This window comes from Spinacia oleracea, chromosome 4 (assembly GCF_020520425.1).
Source record: "Spinacia oleracea cultivar Varoflay chromosome 4, BTI_SOV_V1, whole genome shotgun sequence".
NCBI classification, from domain to species: Eukaryota; Viridiplantae; Streptophyta; class Magnoliopsida; order Caryophyllales; family Amaranthaceae; genus Spinacia; species Spinacia oleracea.
In genome coordinates this window covers 46,287,427-46,297,559 of record NC_079490.1, presented here as the reverse complement: position 1 = coordinate 46,297,559, position 10,133 = coordinate 46,287,427, and the positions used below count along the sequence as shown (strand labels likewise).

Here is a 10,133-nt window from a genome sequence, read left to right as displayed (position 1 = left end):
TTTGACCGGCACAGAGTTTAAGGGACTTGAATTGACTTTTTTAATTTAATAGGTAGTAGTTGATAGTGGGGTATTATTTTAATGTAGTTAGTGGGAAATGTGTAAAGGGGTGGGGTTGGGGAGAGTAGGGGTTGAATTTTTAATTATTTTTTGTATGGAGTAGGGGGTAGGTGGGTTAATAGGGGTGGAGTGAGAAATAATATAATATTGTTAGAATATTTTCATTTTTAGAAACAGGTCAAGTATTAAGGGACGGCCCGATAAGGAAAACAGGTCAAGTATTCTGGGACGGAGGGAGTATGTGATTAACTAGATCCTGACATTATAGGTTGATTCCGTAGGGCGATTATATTTCCCATAGCCTAACGAATTCCCTACTCCATGCATCAGAACAAAAAACTATTCAACAACGTCCCACCTTGATCAACTTGAACACAACTAAAAAATTCATTATTCAGTTCATGTTGTTTCTTGAAGTAGTCTTCTAGTGGCTTTGCATCTCCCAAATATCTTGAAGTACGTCGTTCTAAATTTATTGCATTCATCAAGTCTCAATTTCTGAATGTCATATTATCAAAGCCACCACGCTCCCGAACCTGTGATCTAAAGTTCATATTTATGCTAATTCCCGCGTTGTCATTGATGATTTCTCTCAAATGTTCCTTTATCAATACACTAGTCTTATATGCACGCGATGCGTGCGGAATTGTACAAATATTAGTCACTAAAAACCATTCGCAAAGTTCATATTTTGCTATAATACTTGTAGCCTTACATGAAGAAAAATCGAACTATTCAATTGATGCTCGTAGTCTTATAAATATTATTAACTGTTTTACGATAGTGAGTTCATACAATACTTGTAGCCTTACATGACGAAAAATCGAACCATACAGATGATGACCTTTAGGTGTTTCATAGAGTGTGCCTTGAGCTAACCACTCCTCAAGCCGCTTTTGACTGGAAGGGTTTCCCTCTCTATGAAACAAAAGAAGATGAGGAAGAATAAAGAGATAAATTAGTTTTGTTTCACATATAAACTGAAACTGAATGCAAAAGCAAGCAAAAAGGAACAGCTCAAGAAAATAAAGCAAATAGAAATATTTTACTTGTTCAACAGCAAAATTATGTTGATAAAGCCCAATATTTTCTCCATATACGTACTATAGCCTCATAGTAAGAATGGTTGTCAATCCACTCCTGCAACACAGCAGAGCAACATAGGTCATAAGAAAAGGGATAAGAAGTGATGCTTATCAGTTATCACCATCGCAGCTTATGTTATCATCAAAGTGGTAAAAGAATTTACTGATATGGTTCAGACGCGTGTAGAATCTACTGACCTTGACATTTTTCAGTCAAAGCATCCCATTAGCTAAGCACCATAAACTTTTTCCTCCCAAAATAAATAAAAAAGTTCAAGTATTTTACTCATCTTCTTATGCATTAACATGCCCCATACTTTCTTCCTTAATCTTCCAAGAACATCATAATCCAATTGACAACGTACTCTAGTCCAATAATCACGACTCACAACACGATCCTTCATTTCAACAGCAAATCATAAACTTCAGCAATTGAGGCATCCATTACCATTAATTAAGTATCAATCTTCCAATTTAATTTAGTAACCTTGATTATTCATTCAAGGTCAAGATTGTTCAATCATGGAAAATGAATTAATTACAGTGACTACCATTTTTTTTTTGTTATAGTTTGCTTCTTGCATTGTCCTAAATCTAAAAAAAGTTTGAACGCCAATTGTCCTCAATTTACACTCTATATAGAACGAAATTCTATTTTTTTCTGAAAATAGAGAACGAACAGAGTACAAATAGAAATCGCCATCATTCCGGCGACCAAATCTTGAAAATTCAAGGGTTTATGAAAAATTTCATCAAATCGTTTGATTTTATTAAAAAAAATATAAAAAGATGATGAAATTGGGGGAGATGAGTAATAGGATCAGATAGAGCGCTAATACATTGTTGCCATCATATCGGCGAATCAAACCAATAGGGAACAAAATAGTTCAATCATCATTCGTAATTTATAAATTTTATGAAAATAAATGAACAAAATGTGATAGCAAAACTACGTAGATCTGAAAAACATAAGAAAAAAAATAAAAATAAAAAGATAGGAGGGAGATACGATAATGGCAAAAGAGGATGAAGAGTGGTGTTGAGAGTGATACGATAATTACATTTCAATCCCATCGCGTGCATATAAGATTAATTAAATTCAATCCAAAATCAATTGATTAGATCAATTCAAACCTAAAATAGAAAGTTAGAAACCAGATTAACAAAAGAAGATGAGGAAGAAGGAAAAATAATTCATACCTGATGAGATGGCGCCGGAGAATTAAAGTACACGGCAGCGTGACAGAAGAGCCAGTGAGGCAGCCGCACCCTGCAACAAAACATTCATGCCAAAAATTCATTCTTGAGATAAATGCTGACGCTTGGTCACATCAATTTTTACCTCCTCGAATTCGATATTGTTAACCCTACAACAAAACATTCATGCCAAAAAATATACCCAATTAAACAGTAAAGTGAAGAGAAATAGCATAACAAACGCAAATAAGTAACTCTCAATCTGCTCCCTGAGCCTCCTGATTGTACTTCTCAAGGGTACTGCACTGGCGGTGTTGTTCAAACATAAAAAAAAAACAATGAAATTATGTATGATTAGCATAAATTTCTGCCTATATACTTCAAAGTGTAAGCACCACCAACCTTGACCTTCCCACAGTCCTTGCATCCCCAAATACCAACAACCTTTCTCTTCACGGCGTACTGCAATGCATCATAGTGTTTTTGCAGTCAGACATCAAAAGTTAAGTCGATTCACAGACCATAGATATCTTATTGATTGAGAATGGAACTTTACCTTTCCGCAGAACTCACAAAAGTACTTGTTGTGTTGACTGACCTCCATCTTCCTAATCTTCTTACACAGAGTGGCACCAGACCGGGTACCTAAACAATATAATGATATTCATTAATTGTGATAATACATTTCATCCACTCAGCGAGACAAACAACCAAATTAAGACCCTAGAGAAGATAACTCGCTCCCAATAATAATCAAACAGAAACATTTAAACAGAAAAGTCTCAAATTAACTTCTCATTATCTTACACCACTTTAGTATGAAGCTATTCTAGACAAAAATGTATCAAATCTCTATTATATAAAGATACCGGATGATATCTTGTTTTTCTCACTATTGTCACATACATGATTTCAAAACAAATGGCATTGATTTATGCTATGTGACATCCTTTGACATTTTCGCAACAGAACTCACCGTATTTCCCAACAATATTGACCTTCTTGGTTCTCTTGGCATGTATGCATCAATAACATACAAAGTCAAAAGTAGCGATAAAAAAAAAACTACAGAACTTTAATGAGCATTATTAACTAAACTCAGCTCACCCAAAAATATACAACAAACAAATGACATCAATAACAAAAACAACAAAGCAAAAATTACAACTCCGTAATATTACTGGACAACTCATTGGTTCTCTACTTCTTGTTTAAACTTTAATGTGGATAGACTTTGCTTTTTTTTTTTTTTTTGGTTTTATATCACCAAACTCATCTTAAGATCATTTTAAACTTTAATGTGGATAGACTTTGCTTTTTTTTGTTTTGGTTTTATATCATCAATCTCATCTTAAGCTCATTTTATTTCTACTCCTGAAAGAATGCCAGCTTTTTTATATGGCGCCTTTTTTAACCATCTTAATACTCCAATATTGTTCTTATGTATACAATTAGTTCAATACTACTTACCTTTTCCAGTGCTAATTACCCAACTGAAAGTACAATTAGTTCACTATGAGATCGAGTATGGAATTCTGTTTACTCAATTTAAATTGAGTATGCTCCCATTTTTAATAAAATTCCGGCTAGCAGCATAATTAGTTCACTATTCAGTTTAGTTCAATCAAGGGCTTATTTCAACCTAAAAAACATTGTCTGAGCATAAACCCTAGAACACTTTCTCAATCTACACACCCATAATAATGGAATAAATAAACAAAGTTCTGAATTTTGATAAACAATTAAAACCCAGAATATAAAAAATAAGAGATAATTACTTTGAATTTCGAGGGAGGGTGAATTGGAATTGCAGGGTCCTCCATGGTTGCTTTCAAATCATCGCCTCCGTTTCTGCTTGTATTGTTGTACTTCACAAAAATTCAATTCAAGATTAATAAGAACTCAAATTTCATAATGTAATCAACAATTTAACACTAAAATATTAAGTAGTAACAATGTCGATTATCGGAAAATAAAAAACCTTAAAAATTAAACCAACCACATTTTACATAATCCTCTACACAAACTTAAACCCCCCAAAAAAACATCACTTATCTTTAGTAGAAACACCATATTTCTCCTGCAATTTGGTAATATCCTCCTTCTTAAAATCAATCTTCGTGTTCATCTTAACAGGCTAATAATAAGACACAATCAAGTACCGATTTGCGACATTGAACCCAGTCAGATGATTAAGGGCAGTCTTAGCATCGTAGATATCCTCATACACCATTCGACGGAGATAATTAGGGAAAACGGGATTAGGTTGCAGAGAAGTGGACGTCGATGGAAGGCCGATCAGAGTGATGGTGGAGACGGCGGTGATAGCAGACGGCTGAGAAGCAGTAGGAGAGAGAAAGTTTGAGAGAAAAAGTGGCGAGGTTTGAGAAGCGAAGACGGCGAAGATCGAAGGAGAAGATCTGATGGAGGAGAGAGAAGAAAACGAACGGGACTACGGGAGGGAGTGCGAAGGGTTTGGGTAGGTACTGAAGTGTGAAGGGTATATTAGACATTTTAAATGGGGACACGAAAAGTTAAGTTACAAAAAAGCCCTCGGGAGTTGGCTTATATAATAGAGATCTATTGTTAACCATAACTTACTATTACAAGGAGTGAGTTCATGGTTATGCTTCATGTCATACTTGACAATCTCAATTTGTCACCTCTCAACTTCCCATATACACATGTTGCAACAAGTCACATTATACCATTCACTCCGTGCGAAACCTCTCCTCTTTTTCATTTCAATTTCATACGTACACGTTTCTGAAGGAAATATGTCCTTCACCCTAGGTGCATTTAGTCTAATACCAAGGTTCAGATTAATTGCGAACAATTAATTCAGTGAGATCAAGTGATCGGAACAGCTAGCTGGAGCAATGCTTCCGATCAGTGAGTTCTAATGAATATTAAGCTCACAACTTACTCTTGACTGAACCTTCAAGGTCACACCAATGGCACGTAACAGATCACCGGATTAAATGAATCGGAAATTCATTTAATAGCTTTTCGGGAAATTAGTTTGGAAAACATAATCATACGATTTAACATTTGATCGTAAAATCGTATATCGTGATTGCATATATTCGTAAGCTAAGCGAAACGAATAATCGTATCGTACGACAATGGATCGTCAAGTACGAAACGCTAAATGAATTATCCAATGATAATTAATTAAAGCAAACACGAATGCAAGCCCACGAGCAAAGCGCAAGGAGCAAAGGCCCATGGCCTTGCTGCCTTGGCTGTGCACGCACGGAGAAGCAACAACAACAGCAGCAACATGGCCCAGCCCACCGAGTGTTGTGTGTTGCGCGCTTGTGCAGAGGTTTGGTCGTGGGCCTTGCTGGCCGGTCGGGCTCTATGCTTGGCCGGTTGGCTTGGCTCACTTAATAGGTTATTTATATAACCTAGTCTATTATGTTTTCCTAATCCTAATGCAAAAATCAGACACACACATCAAACCCTACGGAGGAGAGAGAAACCCTAATTCTCTCTTAGCCTCCATGGATGTGATCTTCCCAAAAGCACAAACTCTTGAGTGATTGTCTAAGCTACGATTATCAAGACGGATCTGAACATGTCGGTGAACCAAGTAAAGGAACGACAAGTGGAGTTCTAAGTTCGTGTTTGTTGATAGATTACTCGGGAAAACACGCTTCAAATGTAAGTTTGCTTAATCTGTGCTTTATACATGTTTCCTGGCTTTGGGGATTGTTTCCGCACATGTTATTATGTTTAACTGTATTCCCCTATAGTGGTATCACGAGCCTTATGTATTCAAAGCATGTTTTAGCATGAATTTTTTGTGGTTTTGCTGTTGTCGAAATTTTGGAAATTTTTGTTGATTTTTCGGAAATTTTATGGATTATTGGATTAATTGCGTAACTTGTTCTGAAATCAAAAAGATTCGATTTTTCAACTTTTCTGACCCTAATCTGACTGAAAACGATTTTCTAAGATCAACTCATGAGAACGGAATTGCAAAAACAGGCCTCGAAGTGGTGTTTTTTGGGCGTTTTTATTAATTTTCGAATTAACATTAAAAGTGTCGGAAAGTATCTCAATTAAAAGGTCGACCTAAACAACTCGGAATTGATTGAAATTTTGACACGATGTGGCTAGGTAGATTCTTGATCTATGGTAAAAGTTTAACATTTTTCCGATAAGTATAAACCATACCTTAGCTTTCCCCAAATTCGTAAATTTTAGATCCCTAATTGATTTTTAAATAATTTAGATCTAATAATTCGGTTAATTGGGAAAGGGTATATAATTTCATGGGTCAGTGGCTAATTTTAAAAATTATTGGATTAAAATTTTGAATGGTTTCGTTAATTTTAATCGCACTTAAACCTAATTATTAAGATCTGAAATTTAAATGTTTAAAGAACGATTTAAAGTTTTAGATTTTATTATTTGAAAGTTCAAATTTTTGGTTGAAATCGTTCTTTCTCAAAATTTGAATAATGTTAGTCTTGATTTAATATTTTACGAAATTGGATTGTCGTTAAAATTAAAATCGTAAAAACCGTTGTTTTTCAAAATAAAAATCGTAACTTTTTATGAAAAATAACATAAATGCAAACGTTCGTGAATTTTTTTTTTTAATTGAGTTGGTCCGTAGTACGAACCGAAGGCATGAACACAAGGGTGGGGTGGACGTGTGGCTCGTCGAGCCACGCGGGCTACCCCACCAGTGCCGAGCCGCAGCGACACGGGCAGCAGCATGGGCTGCGTGCCCCGCGCGCGCTGGGCGAGGGAAGGGGCAAGCAAGCAGGAAGGGCCTTGCTTGCGAGGGTTGCGAGCAAGCAAGGCACCTAGCCTTGCGATGCGCAGCAACATGCAGCGACGAAGCGCGCATGGGCAGCAGTGGTTGTGGGCATGCGTGCTTGGCTGCAGGGCGTGCGGGCATTGCTCGTGTGCCTCATAGGCCACATAGTGCTACGATGGGCTGGGCGCAAGCCTAGCCCGAGCAAGCACATGAACATTTTTTTTAAAATTTGTTTATTTCGTGGGGCTTGACCATGTTTGCATTAATTTGGGCTAACAGGATATTTTATTTAATATTTTATTTACTTGGGCTAGGCCGCTAGTTTTAATTTAATATTTAATAATTAATTATCCGGAATAATTATTAGTTTGAGTGGGAGCTACTAAATGAAATTAAAATGAAATAATTATTTAAATTAATTTCGTAGGTCGCATTATTTTAATTAAATTCAATTTTAATTAGAATAAAGTCTAAGGATTAATAATTTGGAAATTGATTAATCTTTTAGGACGCGTTTATGTGAACGTGAATTTTAATTAATTCACGTAAATACTTGCATTATTATCATGGGCCATTCGTTTTAGCATACGAATGGATGAATGCATAGAATATATATTTTATGTAATGCAGGTACTCCAAGTGACTAGTATTGCCATTTAGGATAGTTAAATACGGTCTGCGAACCGTTCTATCTTTGAATGTAAAGTTTTAAATATGGTCTGCGTACCATGGAAATTTTGATGTAATTTATTATTTTTAAGTATTTCTAAGTTTAGAACTTTAAGTTAGTAATTGAACGAAGATTCAAGACGATGCCAAGCTAACAAGATGGTGATGAAGATTGCATGCTTCAAGACAAGATGTTTTGGGTTATACTAGTTCACCATTTTATTTATGCATTTGATATATATATATATATATATATATATATATATATATATATATATATATATATATATATATATATATATATATATATATATATATATATATATATATATATATATATATTATGCTTGAATGTATGTATGTATACTTTGCATGAATAGGTCGTTTCGTATGACTTGATTAGATTAAGTTCACTAAATAATCGAACCAACATAGAAACAACTAGGTCCAAAGTAGTATTGAGTTCAAAAGTTGCCTTTCAAATCAAGCACTTACAAAAATCTAAGGATCTAAGATAGTAGGTTTCCGCCAAAGCGAGGTGCTCTTTTAGTTGACTTAGGTGATAAGGCGTCCCAAAGGAGCACGTTGATTGTGGTTTCAACTCAAACAACAATGACATTATGTTGTGGCAATGGGATAAATTATGGTATTAATTTATTAACCAAGAGTAATTTGGAGATTACTAGCAATAGGTTTTGCTTACCTAGAATCTTAAACTACTTAAGACATGCCAAAGCTGCTTAAGGATTTAGGACTTTTAGGCCGGGTATTGGAATCGTTTCATTCATTATGGACCATGTTTTATTTTTGCATGAATGAAATGTTTAATAGCTTTGATGATTGCATGAATGCTTTTATTTCAAATTATTAAAGTATGATAAATGTTTTCTTTGCTAGTTCATTTTGTAGAATCGTAAATCTTCAACTTTATTGCGTTCGGACAATAGAACTGCGATATTTCCTCGATCGATTGGTAACTAATTTTGAGAGCGATTCTCAAAGAAAAGGAGAATGAGAGTGTATCTTGAATGCTATTCTCTTATAATGATCTTCATGGTTGTTTTCAAACTAAAATTTGAATGGTAGACCAATTGGACCTCATATATTCAGAATACTGGGTAGTTTTGGAATAATGAAGTATTGAGTTAAAGACTCATGTATAACCAATGGTTAACAACTAATTTTCTTTTGATTCGATAAATGAACTAGACTCATTGGATGTTGTCACTCAAAGTGAATAAAAGAAAGGGACTTTGTAAGCATAACAAAGTAAGAAGATCAAGCAAAGAGTAAAATCTTTTGGACTATAAGAAAACGTGCTAGAAAGGATAGGAAAGGGGAACAAAAGAAATGAATTTAGATATTCTATTTCTACCTTGAGGTTTATGTTAAAGAGAAACGACTTAGCAAATAAACTCCCATGGTATTAGATTACCGCTTGAGGTTCTAACTCTTGTTAAGAACTTAAATTCCGGGAGCTAAGTCTGGTTATTGACCTACAAGTGGGAAATGAAGCAAAGTTGTGCTACATTAATTGTAGGGTCATCATGTTTGTTTTAAAGTCCTTCTAAAGGCTGGAACTTAATGGCATTATGTTCCATTAATCATCATAATCAATTTCTGTTTGGACAACGGAAAGACTCACATTCAAAGTAAACAGAAACATTCGTTGAGTGTTTATTTGAATGAAATGGTCATTTAAGGGTTGAGCCATATGATATAAACAAACGAATCTCTTCACCCTCAAACTTCAGAAGGTTCAAATCAAACATTTTGATTTGTGTTCCACATATCTTTGGCAATGTCATACGACCATATGAACAAGACAACATTCTAAGATTCCATGGCATGGATTTCTGAAAGTTGATTAATTTAAGACACGTGGGTCTTGCTTGTTGAACATGACATAGAAATGGACTATTGTTAGAAGTTTCTAGACAATAAAGTTCATGGGCCAAAGATGGATTTTATGACTTACCTATTTCACAAGAATTTGAGAAAATATGGCTACATTTACTCAACGTGAAATATGTGAAATGCTTCAATGTGATTCACAAAAGGGTATAAAATCAACTTGGCAAGAATTTTGGAACATCTAGGCTGGGTCAAGGTGATGTTTGCATGAGCCAAGAAAGATTATCTAGATTGTTTATATGGCAATATGACAATCGAAGCTCCATAAGAATATGGTATGTCCAAATAGAGAAATCGGAATCTATTCGATTAACGATAATCACGACTATTTTCCTATGTAGTTTCTAAATGATACTCTCAAGTGACTATCGCACTAAACAAAGTTGTCAAAGCTAAGGATAAGATGTCATAAGGATTGAACTTCGGTTCAGTAC

At 34.9% G+C, this 10,133-nt stretch overlaps 1 long non-coding RNA gene and 1 other non-coding gene across 2 annotated transcripts; both read right to left on the bottom strand.

Moving 5' to 3' along the window:
- Positions 1–799: 799 nt before the first annotated feature.
- LOC110803546 (uncharacterized) lies at positions 800–2,993 on the bottom strand. The gene is made up of 5 exons (XR_002537492.2): positions 2,899–2,993; positions 2,745–2,804; positions 2,346–2,512; positions 1,110–1,200; positions 800–978 (listed from the first exon to the last, which is right to left on the bottom strand). It is a non-coding gene; the product is annotated as an uncharacterized lncRNA (long non-coding RNA).
- Positions 1,960–2,049, bottom strand: LOC130460513 (small nucleolar RNA Z102/R77). Its single transcript, XR_008920370.1, has one exon. It is a non-coding gene; the product is annotated as a small nucleolar RNA Z102/R77 (small nucleolar RNA).
- Positions 2,994–10,133: the final 7,140 nt, after the last annotated feature.